At 41.8% G+C, this 14115-nt stretch overlaps 1 protein-coding gene across 2 annotated transcripts in view; it reads right to left on the bottom strand.

Annotated features, from left to right (window-relative positions):
- Nucleotides 1–8448, bottom strand: part of Filip1 (filamin A interacting protein 1) — a 259788-nt gene extending 251340 nt beyond the window's left edge. For both annotated transcript variants that reach the window (XM_045160606.1, XM_004660402.2), the window contains exon 1: nt 8367–8448. The gene's annotated coding sequence lies outside the window, so the exon portion shown is untranslated. The remainder of the gene's footprint in view (nt 1–8366) is intronic.
- Between the last annotated feature and the right edge of the window lie 5667 nt (nt 8449–14115).

The following is a 14115-nucleotide window of genomic DNA, read 5'->3' as shown; positions in this document are numbered from 1 at the left end:
GCTCCAAAGGCAGGCCTGGGTGTCATTTCCTCGTGTACTCAGACTTCTCCAGTGAAATAGCATTATGAACTCAGCAATGCTGCTTCCTTTCCTGTTGTGCTGTAGAGCTTCGCAGAAGAACCCTATAAAGTGAGTTACTTCAGACATAAGCATATTAAAGGAGAAGAAAGTTAATTTGCCCCCATTACTGTATTCCCTATGACTCATGTGTGTCTGGGGGCTGGAGGAGCTTATTTTTACAAAGATCTTTCAGATAAACAAGACAAGTTGGCAATAACTTGATTGTCTTGGTGATGTCAGTAGTTTACTGTTTTCAATCAAATCATCTCCTAGCCTTAAATCTTTACTAAAAAAAAAAAAAAAAAACTTTTAATGCATTTGACCAACTCTGCTATATCTATTTCATGGCTTTTCTTACAGAATTGAACAGAGATATTATTTGACATAAAGTACCTTGGGAGAGTTGACATTACAATGATGACAAAAAGGGAAGGAAGGAAAGAAGGGAGGGAGGGAGAGAGGGAAGAAGAGAAACATGGGAAATGAAGAAGCGATGCAGAGGGAGAGAGGAGGGAGAGCGGAAGAAAGAAAGCAGACCATTTTCATTGCACACATATAAGGTTATTGGTCATGAAGTAGCAATCATTTTCACCTATGTTTGAGTGAAAGAAGTAACATTTGAGCATGAAACTCAAACCAGAAAGAATCCTTAAATCTTAAGGGTTCAGTTATAGTCAGATCACAAGATACATTCTCTATTAACTTTAAACATTCTTTTCAGTTTGTCTTTCACTGCCCTCAAAAGCACATAAATCACCCAGTATTAAGCACGCTGACACCACTTCCCAAAAAGGAGAAGCACCACCAACCTACTTGTGGTTCTCAGAGTTGCTGCAGCTGCGTCTCTGGGACAGACCTGGGATGCTGGATACATCTGACCTGACCAGACCTTCTAACATTCTGCAATGGGCTGGTCAACAGCCAGCACAAACTGCTCAATTCATGGTTTACTGTTCTGACTCTAAGCTCTTCCACTTCAGCTGCCTGGCCTTTGAAATGAACCTGCCTCAGTGACTACCACAGAGAAAGCTGTGTTCTGCCTATGAGCAAGACTGATAATTTAAGGAAAAATAACATTATTTAATACACTTTCCTAAAGCTATATATGCTGTCCCTAAAACATCTGCTATGTACTTGACAAAGCCAAGTTCTTTTCTTTCTCAGCCCCTCTCTCCTTTCCCTCCTTCTTCCTTCCTTCTTTCCTTCCCTTCCTCCCTTTCTACTACTAGAAAATGACAATTCACAAAAGTCGGCTTCATCTTTTACTGAGAAAAATAAAGTAAAATTAGTAGATCTAAACAATAGTTACCATACATGAGGATTGCTGCCACTACAGCTACTAAGAAACTACCTCCTAATAAAGGTAGTGCATATATTTTTATTAAATTAGATCCACATAATGTATAGCACACATGCACACACCTTTAGAAGGCCTTCCTGTGTGTCTCAGAATATGCTTTTATTATCATGTTTTAAAAGGAAAGGATTAAGAACACTGGATAGAAAGAATTCATTTCTGTTAAGGTTGATACTAACATGAGATAACTTTTTTGGTTTCTTTATTATTTTTAAAAAACAAAAACAACATGTAAAGAAAGATTAAAGAATGATAAATAAGTACCATATCCTTCTGTGGAAGTCTCACTGTTATACACTATTCACTGTAGCTGCTACACCATAGACACTTAGTACTGAGGATAATTGTGCAAATATAGAAAGCAAAGAACAGACTATGCTATACGCGAATTCTTAAGCTGTTTAGCCCTGCTCTGAGAGACAAGGAGGGTCCGAAGGATGAATCCTACATGGAATCACTAGTGCCATCCAAACCTGGTCTGGTTCGAGCACCCAGCTGCAAGCAAAGCACATCCAAACCAGGATGCAAACTTAAAGAACAGATCCTTCTACCTTGCTAATGAACTCAGTCCACAGCCCTCTGAGAGAGGTGTGTGTATAGTGGAGATTAAAACAGGCAAGTATACAAATTGTGGCAGTAATAATAATGAATAATAGGCTAAGTTTATTAGAAAAATCTAACATGCAAATACATATTTCATTAAGTCATTTAATCTTCAAAAGCATTCTATGAGGAAAAAGCATTAGTGCCCTCATTTTACTGGTAAATGGGGCATGGGAGCAGTTCGCCCTAGGTCAGAGCACCCTGCAACCACAGCCTGGGTCATCTAGCCTTTCCTGATGCCTCTTCCAAGACCATATTGTTACATCATCAACTCAGACTTAAGGAAACCAAAAGGTACTTTTATTAACTTATCTTTCATCTTAGAACTTAAAAAATATGAAAAATATTTATATTGTTGATTTTATGTCATTGTTCTAAGCTGTTACCAATGGTTTTTCTCTTAAACATTTTTTTTAAGAATTTTTTTTTAATTTTTTATTTATTTATTTGAGAGCAACAGACACAGAGTGAAAGACAGATAGAGGGAGAGAGAGAGAATGGGCACGCCAGGGCTTCCAGCCTCTGCAAACGAATTCCAGACGCGTGTGCCCCCTTGTGCATCTGGCTAACGTGGGACCTGGGGAACCGAGCCTCAAACCGGGGTCCTTAGGCTTCACAGGCAAGCGCTTAACCGCTAAGCCATCTCTCCAGCCCTCTTAAACATTTTTGTAAAAGTAGATTTCAACCTAAGCTTGCTGTCCTTTACCCTGCTGCAGCCTTCTCAAGCGTACATGTTGAAAAACATAAGATTAGACAGAGGATGAGTGAAAATGTGCATTGAGTTCTATAATACTCAAGATGTGAGAACTCTAAATGTTTTTGGAAGAAATACCTGCCTAGAAAGAAAAACACAATTTGCACTACTTAGAATGTATAAACTCCAAAATTTCACTTTTAAAGAGTAGGTAAAGCTGGGGAGATGGCTCAGTAGATAAAGTCTTTCCTACAAAATCATGACAACCTGATTTTGAATCCTTAACACCTACATAAAATGCCAGGCACAGTGGCATGCACCTACAACCTCAGTGCTGGGGAGGCAGAAACATGGGATCCCTGGGCATTACTGGCTAGATATTCTAGACAAATCAGTGAGTGACCCTGTCTCAAACAGCAAGGTAGAAGGTAAGGGTGATGGCTCCATGGTTAAAAGCACTTTCTCCACAATCCTGATGACTAGAGTTCAGATCCCTAGAAATCACATAATACCAGACCCAGTGGCACACGCAACTGTAATCTCCACGCTCCAACACCAATGGGAGGAATAGGAAAATCCTGAAGCTTATAGACCCACTAGTCTGGCATTCACAAGAACAAGATCAATCCTGTCTCAAATAAGGTAGAAGGTAAGGACTGACACTCTGAGGTTAACTTTTGACCTCCACACATGTGCCAAGGTACACATACATCATAGTATATTCACATATCATACACATATATACATGTGCGCATACACACACACATGTACAAAGTAAGGTGGAAAAGTATGGACTAAGGCATCTGATGTTAATCTGTAGCCTTCGTTCACATGTGCACATATATTCATGTCTACACATATGCCCCATACCCAAACAAACACACAAATATTCATGGCATATGCAAAAAAGTAAAAACTATGGAAATCAATGCTTAATGAATATATTAAATGATTCACAAATTTCAGTGACAAAATTCCATAGTGACTCTTGCTGAATTCACATTTAAATATTATTTATCTATTTATTAGTTTTGAGAGAGAAAGAGAATAGGCATGCCAGGGTCACTAGCCACTGCAAATGAACTCCAGACACGTGTGCCACCATGTGCATCCGGCTTATGTGGGTTCTGGAGAATTGAACCTTGGTCCTTAGGCTTTATAGGCAAGTACCTTAACCACTAGGCCATCTCTCCAGCCCTGAATGCACAATTAGAAGAGAACATTTAACCTCTTTTGCAGTCCTAGAATGTAAAGAGAATGTTTTTCTTTAAGTGGATAGAGAAAAAATAGTTTCAAAGGCATAATGCAGGCTTGAACTCACACAAGCAAGGCTGAAGTTTTCATGAGCAAATGAAGGCAGTGTTGAAAAACAGGTCTTTCTTTTTTTTTAAATATCTCAAAAACAGAACATAAAATAAAAATTTTATATATTTATTTTATTTTATAAGATATGGTCTCACTCTAGCCCAGGCTGACTTAGGAGTCACTATGTAGTCTCATGGTCTTGAACTCTCTGTGATCCTCCTACCTCTGCCTCTGGAATGCCGGGATTAAAAGCATATGCCACCACACCCAGCCATAATATATTTAAATGTGTTAGTGTTAAAGGCCAGATTCTAATCCATGATCCGTAAATCAAAGGAGTCATGATTTAAGTGAATTGTATCAAAGGTGACAATGGATCAAATCTAACCCTAAAAGATGGTGAAAGTGTATGAGTTATAGTATTTTGTAGTTTAGAAGTCTAGGTTCATACACAGGAAGAGGGTGAATAGAGAGGTATCTTTCAATATCTTCTGTTAAGTATGCATCAATTCCACAATCAGTTGTTATAACTGCTTTTAATTTTTTCTTTTAATGTTAAAATTATGAAGACTTTCCTTGAGAAACATTTGATGTAAAACACTATAAACTATACTTCTGGTTGATTTTCTCAGACTTATACTTACCCACAGTTTCTCCCACACTCATCATTAGAAATCTAGATTCACAAAGTGGGTAAAACAGAACAGAACACTGCACAGGTAAGTGATGCTTGGAATAATGCCATGAACCTGAAAGACTTCATAAAATTGTCAAGGATTTAATGAGGCCAAGCCTACCATGAAGGAACCTAACCCTAACAAAGCACCAAAGTGTCTAAACTAAGGAGGGGTGTGAAGGTGGAAGCTAACTGGCCTGGGTCTTCAAGAACAGACATGGTGTCTACAGGAACAGAGAGTGTGGCCCAGGCAAGCAAGGGCAAAGCCTTAAGGTGAAGCATGTGTTTGAAAGACCTGAAGTCAAGGGACCTTGTTCCTTAGTAGTGGGAGTGGAAAAGTAAGTAGGTATCAGATGATGGATGTTTTCAAAGTACCCTCCTGATGATGGATGTTTTCAAAGTACCCTTCCTGGGTGTTTGGCAGCAACTGGGAGTCCCAGTAGCTAAGTAAAGGGTAGACAGACACACAGCACTACTTTAGGAAGTTTGTCCAGGATGATCAGAGAGATGAGGTGATGGTAATGAAGCTGGGAGGGAGCAGCAGTAGGCTGAGACAAAGGGTAAAGAGAGAGGGTGACCGTCTAACAGCACCTATGGGTAAGGGGAAGGGATCCAAAACACACAGAAACATGCACTTGAGTGCACTGGAGAATAGATCTGTATATTAATGAAGTGTGGTACTGTGCGAACAGTGGAGGAAGCCTTGTGTTTAACCTTAGTACTTCCTGGTCCTCAGAAGGAAATTTACAACCATAAAGACAGTTAATGATATTCAAACATCCTGTACACATGGCCAGTACTATGCCGTTATTTCAAAACTCTCCTACTGACTCCAAAGAAAATGACATGCCTCCCACATGCTGTTAAGCCAGCAACGGGATCCTTCCTAGGATGAAAACAAGGAAAATGTAAAGCATCTAGTTCCAACTTTTAAAACTCAAGACAAAGATATTACATCTTCTGTCCCAATATTACTAGTACAAGTATTTACTATTATTTGTACATATTAATTATAAATTATTAGCTTTTTTAACTATGTAAACAAACCAAGTAATCAGAATTATGAAACATAGTACTTACTGCATTTTATATATGATTTCATTTTTCTGAACATACATATACTATAAGATGTAGCTGTTTTGTTTGTTTTTATGTTCTTTCTTTTGTGTTCCTTTGCTTAAAATTAGAACATTTACCAAAAAGGTAATACAGTTTCATCTGTCAAAAACCAATTTGGTCAAAAGTAGTTGTAGGTATTTTTTTTTTCTGTCTTTTGTTTTTGTTTTTCTTGTTCTTGTTTTTTTTATTTTTTTGTTTTTTTGAGGTACAGTCTCACTATAGTCAAGGCTTACCTGAAACTTATTCTAGTCTCAGGCTGGCCTCAAACTCACAGTGGTCCTTCTACCTCTGCCTCCTTAGTGTTGGCATTAAAGGCATGTGCCACCACACCCAACTCAGTAAATTCTTTCTTGACAGCGACAAAATACATATATTTATTTATGGAAAAAAAGATCACTTTGTAGCTCAGGCTGGCCTGAAAGTCAGAATAATCCTCCTGCTTCAGTCTCCTGAGAGCCACCACACCCAGCATTCATATAATGTGTTCTAAAATGTGTTTCGATCACTCCTCAGCCTTTTGGCTAAAATCAAATGTAAATGTGCTTCAGGGCCAGGTAGTTGGAGGCAGAGGTAAGAAGATCACTGTATCACTGTGAGTTCGAGGCCAGCATGGGAATACAGAGAGAGTTCCAGGACAGCGTAGGCTACAGTGATACCCTACCTTACTTGTAAAGCCTAATGGCCCAGGGCTTTATTCTCTAGTACCCATGTAAAGCCAGACACACAAAGTGGCACATGTGTCTGGAGTTTGTCTGCAATGGCAAGAGGTCCTTTTGTGCCCATACTCTCCTCCCTCTCCCTCTCTCTCCCTCCCCCCCCCCTCATAAATAAATAAATTAGAAGAACCCACAAAGGAAAAGTTTCATAATATTTTTAAAAAATATTGTGCTTCAAGAGCTGGAAAGGAGCTGGATGGCTTAGCAGTTAAGGCATTTGCCTGCAAACCCAAAGGACCCAGGTTTGATTCCCCAGGACCCACATTAGCCAAACGAACAAGGGGGTGCACACATCTGGAATTCATTTGCAGGGGCTGGAAGCCCTGGGCACCCATTCTCTCACTCTCTCTCACTCTTTCTCTGTCAAGTAAATAAATAAATAAAAATAAAAATGTTTTAAAACATGAGCTGGAAAGATGGCTCAGCAGTTAAAGGTGCTTGTTTGAAAAGGCTGCTGACCAAGATTCAATTGCCAAGCCACCCACACAAACCAGACACAAAAAAAAAGTGGCACAGGCATCTAGTGTTCATCTGCAGTAGCAAGAGGCACTGGTATACCCATACCTGTGTACACACACACACAAACACACACACACACAGAGAGAGAGAGAGAGAGAGAGAAGTTTGTGTGTACAAATAAAAAAAAAACATTAATGTGCTTCAATATTTTCTTTGCTTTTATTCTTATATTAAAATATTCAGCAACTTTACGTTCATTTTAAGGAATGATCCTCTTATGTAAATTCAGCCCAACTATAGACCACCAGGTATCAATTCTAACTACATCACCAACACAGCCATAACCTGTCGAACTTAACTGAAAACTGTCCACTTTAGGCAATTCTCATAAAATTGCACAGCAACACACAAAAGGAGATAGAGTATATACCATCAGAGCAAATAAACACTTCCTTCACACTACTGTAAACACATTCACACACACACACACACACACACACACACACCCATGTAACTTAAGAAAGAGATTTTCCCCCTAAGAAATTCAGTTTAGGCTTTTTAAAGCAGAATCTAGGGCCTGGGGAGATGGCTTAGCAGTTAAAGGTGCTTGCTTTCAAAGCTGAAGTTCAATTCCCCAACCACTCACATAAAGCCTGACAGGCATTTGATGCAGTGGCAAGAGGCCCTGGTGCACACACGCAAATAAATAATAATTTTTAAAAGAAGAATCTATTATCTCTGCATAAAAACAAAGCCAATTTATTTTAAAATATATACAATGCTCTTTTGAATAGTCAACAACTGCAAAAGTAGTGAATCAGCACCAGGCATACTTCGGGCAAGTCAGAAGCATGGGGTGACTGTAGGGTAACGAGGTCAGAACCAGCACAAGGTGTCCCAGAGTAATCAGAGAATCGGGCAAAAGGAACCGCAGAGCAGCAGGGCCTAGCCCAGCAAGCTCACATGGGACTTTCCTCTTTCCACACAGGCTGCTGCGTAGCTAGTTCCAATAAATGAAAGCTACTTTGCTCCTGGGAAATGTCTCTTCCATGGCTTAGCTATTGTAATTGTGAAAGGAGCCCTAGTCACACTTCTGTTACCTGCAGGGGACTGGTAACTTGGCAAGGGCTGTTTTGGTGTCTTTTAAGCCAGCGCAAAATTCTTTTTGTTTAAAAAGAAATTATGGGTATAACTCGCAGAAAGAGACGAAGTTTCTGTTTTTGTTTTAAGAGGTCTGTGATGATAAATCTTTTAAGCGCGTTATCACGCCCTGAAACAGGGAGACTCAAAGGAGACCGACCAGCGGATGGGAGCGCGCCGTCTTCTCGCAGGAGCCCGCGTCTTAGGAGAGCCTACAGCCCTCGCGGCTGCTCTTACCTGCCCGCAGCGCGCTCAGCCCAAGGTGACGTCCTCGGAGGACCCGCTTCCCCTCGGCGGAGCCCGGGGCTGCTCCCTCGGCCCCGGGCGGGCGGAGGCGAGCCGGAAGCCGGGAGCGGGGTCGGGGACCGCCGGGAGCGGGGCTCGGGGGCCGCCGGGAGCGGGGTCGGGAGCCGGGAGCGCTACCCACTCCGCTGGTCCAGCCCCGAGCTGAAGTCATCCAGGAAGCTGGGACCCTGCGCAGCCTCTTCCCCGCGGTTCCCGGGCAGGCGGCAGAGCTGGAAGTTCGCTATCTCCCACCCAGACTTCTGTTTGAAAGTTTTTCAACTGTTGCTAGGTGTCGTTGGGCTCGGAGATTGGGTTTCTCCGCGGCCCCTGCGCCCTGCGCTGCTATATTTAACCGGTGCGCTCAGCGCCCTCGGCTGCCCGGCGTGACAGCTGAGCCCGCCCGCCGCCCGGGGCAGCTGGTTATCAGCGCGGCCGCCCTCCTCACCCTGCAACTGCAAAGCAGGCGGTGGTGTGGGACCTGAGCCTTCAGATCTGAAGAGAAACTGACAGACCTGCAGTTGTCTTGGGCAGAGCAATGTACCATTGCAATAGTCTTCTCAATGAAGCTCTCGCAGCTAAATGCTCTGAATCCTCTTTTAAATGCCTTTTAAACTGGACAACATCTTTTGGGAATATTCACAGGAAGGAGTCATTTCTAAGCAGCTTTTGACGTTGGGGTATGTTACATCTACAGCTTGACCACCTACCCAGTCATAAAAGACTAGACCAGTTATGATGTTCAAACAGTTACCATAAAGGAATGTGTATGGCATTAGGATTTTGAAAGGAGGATCCTCATTCACGCATTCCAGGAACACCATGACTTCACAGCCTCTGGTGGTGTCAAGCTGGACTCACTGTTAACCCTTTGATCTCCAAAATCACTGAAGGATCACTTCCACCATGAACTTAAAGTCTCAAGATTTTCTTTTTGCTTCATTTTATATCATAAAACAGTATCAATCTACTAACATTAAGACTCATAAAAATGTGTTTCTCAGAATTCTCAGAAATGTGGTTATTAACCACATGTGAAATTAAGTCATGGGCTATGACCAATCCTTTCTATAACATTGCTCAGATAAAAATCTCACCAATATTATGATAAGTGTTGACCCTGTTCCTATTACTGGCTTATCATTTTAAAGACAGCCTTCTTCTAAAGCCAGGTACAGGGGCACATGCCTGCAATTCAGCATTCTGAAGGCTAAGAATGGAGCCTCTCAAGTTCAAGACCAGTCTCAACTACACAGTGACATCCTGTCTCAAAAATGATTGATAGATAGATAGGTAGATAGATAGATAGATAGACAGACAGATAGACAGACAGACAATAAGGTGTGGTGGTGCATACCTATAATCTCAGCATTTGGAAGATAAAAGCAGAAAAATCAAGTCTTAGCTATATTTTGAGGACAGTTTGTACTACCTGAGACCTAATCTCAAAAAATATAAGTCAGGGCTGGAGAGATGGCTCAGTAGTTAAAAGTGCTTGCTTGCATAGTCTGACGGTCCAGTTTTTATTCTTCAACACCCATGTAAAACACACAAAGCAGTGCATGCATATGGAGTTCATTTGTGGTGGCAGGAGTCCCTGGCACGCCCGCTCTCACTCTGTGTCTGCTTCTTTCTCTCTGTACCTTTCACTCAAGAAAATAAATGTGTTTCAAAAATAAATAAAAATAGGTGTGGTGTTGCATGCCTTTATTCCCAGCATTTAGGAGGCCAAAGTAGGAGAAGCACTGTAAATTCAAAGCCAGCCTGAGACTGCATAGTGAATTCCAGGTCAGCTTGGGCTAGAATGAGACCCTACCTTGAAAAACAAAACCTAAAATAAGAATAAAGCAGTCAGAGTGCTGAGAAGGACTAGATGAGGCATCTCTATCATGCCCTCCAAGGCTCAGGTGGCAGTAAGATTGTGACAGTCAAAAGATGGGAAGGAGTCCTTTGAAATGGCTTTTGGGTACAGAGTGCACATTGCACTCATGACCTCGCAGTGACTGTTGCTACTGGAAAAAGACCTGCATAATACTGGGCCCATCAGCATGTCATTATCAATGATGGAGAAGGGTTAGGAGAAAAAAAAAAAAAACATCAAAATAGAAGAAGGAATAAGTAGTTGGAAAGAATAAAGGGTTCAGAGGAAAGGGCATGGGGAGGGAGGACAGAAGAAAATAATGGGAGGAGGTTATGATCAAAATAAATTATTTACATGTATAAAAATGTCAAGAAGTAAAGGTAAAATAGAAATCATGAATTAATAAATATTCCCTCTTTTTGTAAGCACTTTAAAAAAATCTTATTGACAACTTCCGTAATTGTACACAATATCCCCCAGTAATTCTCTCCCTCCCCCCACTTTCCCTTTTGAAATTGCACTCTCCATAATATCCCCTCTTACTCCCAATCTGTCTCTCTTTTATTTTGATGTCGTGATCTTTTCCTCTTATTATGATTATCTTATGGTGGGTAGTGTCAGGCACTGTGAGGTCAAGGATACCCATGCCATTTTGTGTCTGGAGGAGCACGTTGTAAGGAGTCCTACTGTTTTGCCCAGTTCTCGGCATCCCCACTGACCACCAAGGAGAACCAAACATGTATGCAAGGGCAAGGAGCTTTACTTTGGGCTTAAGCTGGGTCTCTTGACTTCACCAAGGCAGTGGATCATACAAGAGCCCCGAGCAGCAGGGGGACAGGCTTTTTATAGGAATTTGAACAAAGAAGTAGGGAATGGGTACATGATTGGTTGATTTCTTAGGACACTGGCAGCAAGGTTGGAGGGTGGAAGCTAGGTAACTAAGCAACAAGCAGCAGTAACATTTGTATGTATTTCGATTGGCTGAGACAGGGAGGTAAGAGGGACAAGTCTTTGGTAATTCTCAGGTGTCCTTGTCAGGGGGCAGGGCAGCTGCCCCTTTGTTCCTTTGTTTAAGCTGAAACTTGTAACTTAGACCTGACCAGGGCAGCACTCTACTGAAGCCTGCCATGGCATCATTCAGTTTCTGCGTCCTTCACTACCCTTCCTTTGGCTCTTACATTGTTTCTGCCACCTCTTCCACAATGGACCCTGAGCCTTGGAAGGTGTGATAGAGATAATTGCAGTGCTGAACACTCCTCTGTCACTTCTCAGCACCATGGTCACTGCCATCTGAAAAGAGAAGCTTCTCTAACCAAAAGTGAGAGTAGCATTAATATATGGGTATGAACATTAAGAGAAATGCTTACTGGTGAGCATAGTATATACATTTAGTCAGATACCAGTAGACATCACACCCCTAGGGCTCATGACTACCCCTGTTGTAGGATTTAGTATAAGGGATATATTCCCTCCCATGGAGCTGGCCTCTGGTTCAATTAGAGAGTGGTTGGTTTCCCCCAAAACAGACGTGCCACTATTGCACCCATTGGCTCATTTGGCCTGGCTGGCTAAATCTAAGGCTTGTAGTGTCCACTGTTGAGTATCTTCGCTGGTAATTTCTCTCTTTCCCATTGAACTGCATGCAGCGTGGCCTTTTCCAGTTTTCTGTCAGCTGGTCTACATGGGGGAGGTTTTCAGCTCAGCTCCAGCAGGATTTCTCAGTGGCCTTGCAGCCCAAGTATGTGGACTCTTCAGCAATAGGGTCTTACCATCTATTCCTGGTGGGAAACCAAGGGCCTCAGCAATGGCCTGTAATGTTTTGGGTGCATCAGGGACCTCCTTGGCCAACAACTCACTGGAAGGTATCCCATCCCTGGCACTGAAAATTTTCTAGTAACAATCTAGGGCTCCTGAGTGTTCCATTATCCAAATAAGTAGGTTTTCATATCACTATTTATATCTTCTTAGATTAGGGCTGGGGACATGACTTAGTGGTTAAATGCTCTTGCTTAAAGTAAAGAAATTAAGGGGAAAGATGTATGTTGGCGGTGTGTTGGCTGTGATGGGAAGAGCTAGGATGTTGTCTGATGGATTGAGGTGTATCAGGTAACTGTAAACGTGAAATTGCTTTCAAAATAAGGACCCATACATACCACACAGACATACATATACATGCCTACACATACATTTCAACTTAGCAACAAGCTTTCCCAGAGGGGCATTAGGGTTACTCAGCATGAACGGCAGGTATACAGCTATTAAAATATTATATCATGTCTCCTTCCACCTTACCTTTACTCAATCTCTTCCTCTGACCTCACTTAGGCTGTTTCACCCTCATTAAGCTGTTCTTCTACTTTAATATATATAGTGCCATCCTACTAAGTCTCACCCCCTCCTTTCTATTCCCTTTATATCTCCTTTCTAGCTTACTGGCCTCTTCTACTGAGTTTTATTCTATTCACATAGAAGTCCAATTATTTGTAGCTAGGATCCACATAGGAGAGAGAACATGTGACATTTGGCTTTCTGGGCCTGGGTTACCTCACTTAGTATAATACTTTCCAGATCCATCCATTTTCCTGCAAATTTCATAACTTCATTTTTCTTTACTGCTGAGTAGAGCTCCATTGTGTAAATGTGCCACATCTTCATAATCCACTCTTCAGTTGAGGGATATCTAGGCTGGTTCCATTTCCTAGCTTTTGTAAATAGAGTGACTATAAACATGGTTGTGCAAGTCTCTAAGGTAGTTAGAGAAGTCCTTAGGCTATATGCCTAGGAGTGGTATAGCTGGGTCATCTGGTAGATCAATTTTTAGCTGTTCTGATTGCCTGTGCCAGGTGCTATATAGGCGAGCTTCCTTCCCCAGGTCTCTGGTGCTTACTGGCACTTGCGCTGGCAGTGGGGGAGGTGACTCTGTGGATAGTGGCTGAAGTTCTCCCACTGCTTCTCATGATCCTCTTCTTCATGAGCTGCTCCATTGGTTTCTGCCATCCTCCCTTCGAATTTCTTGAGTTTGAGAGGCCAGTGTAAGTGGAGAATTCCCTCACCTGACTCTTCCTGCCACTCCGGCTGAGCAGTGCAGCTGTGGCCACACAGACCTGGTGCCACTGCTGCTGGAGCCACTTCTGCCTGCTTCTGTGGTCTCTAGATACTCTGGCTCTCTTCTACTTCTCTTCTGAAGTTGATAATTTCTTATATACCTCACTTTTTCATAGAATATATTTTGCTGGGGTTTTCTTGGGAGGGGGTCTTTTTGGCTTTTTCTCCCCTAGGCTGCTTTGGCATGGATCCTATGTCGCCGTCTTAAATGGAAGTCCAGTGTTCCCTCTTTCTGACATGCAAACTGAAGAGGGATCAGAGAGATAAGGAAAGACATTATATAATATTTTAATAGCTATATACCTGCAATACATGCCGTCCATGCTGAGTAACCCTAATGCCCCTCTGGGAAAGCTTGTTGCTAAATTGGAATGTATGTGTAGGCATGGATATGTATGACTGTGTGGTATGTATGTGTCCTTATTTTGAAAGCAATTTCACATTTAGAGTTACCTGATACACCTTAATCCATCAGACAACATCCTAGCTCTTCCCATCACAGCCAACACACTGCCAACATACATCTTTCCCCTTAATTTCTTTACTTTAAGCAAGAGCATTTAACCACTAAGTCATGTTCCCAGCCCTAATTTCTTTACTTTAAACACACATACAGTTATGTTTGTTGAGACTCAGTCAGGATTTGAGTCAATCTTGAGAGACTGCTATTATGCTTCCATGTGAGATGAACTCTCTGTCTTCTAGATGGATAATTTAGATGTATAACCTATTAACCAT

Source organism: Jaculus jaculus, chromosome 10 (assembly GCF_020740685.1).
Source record: "Jaculus jaculus isolate mJacJac1 chromosome 10, mJacJac1.mat.Y.cur, whole genome shotgun sequence".
NCBI classification, from domain to species: Eukaryota; Metazoa; Chordata; class Mammalia; order Rodentia; family Dipodidae; genus Jaculus; species Jaculus jaculus.
Note: the sequence above shows the minus strand (reverse complement) of the source record. Positions and strands in the feature narration are given on the sequence as shown.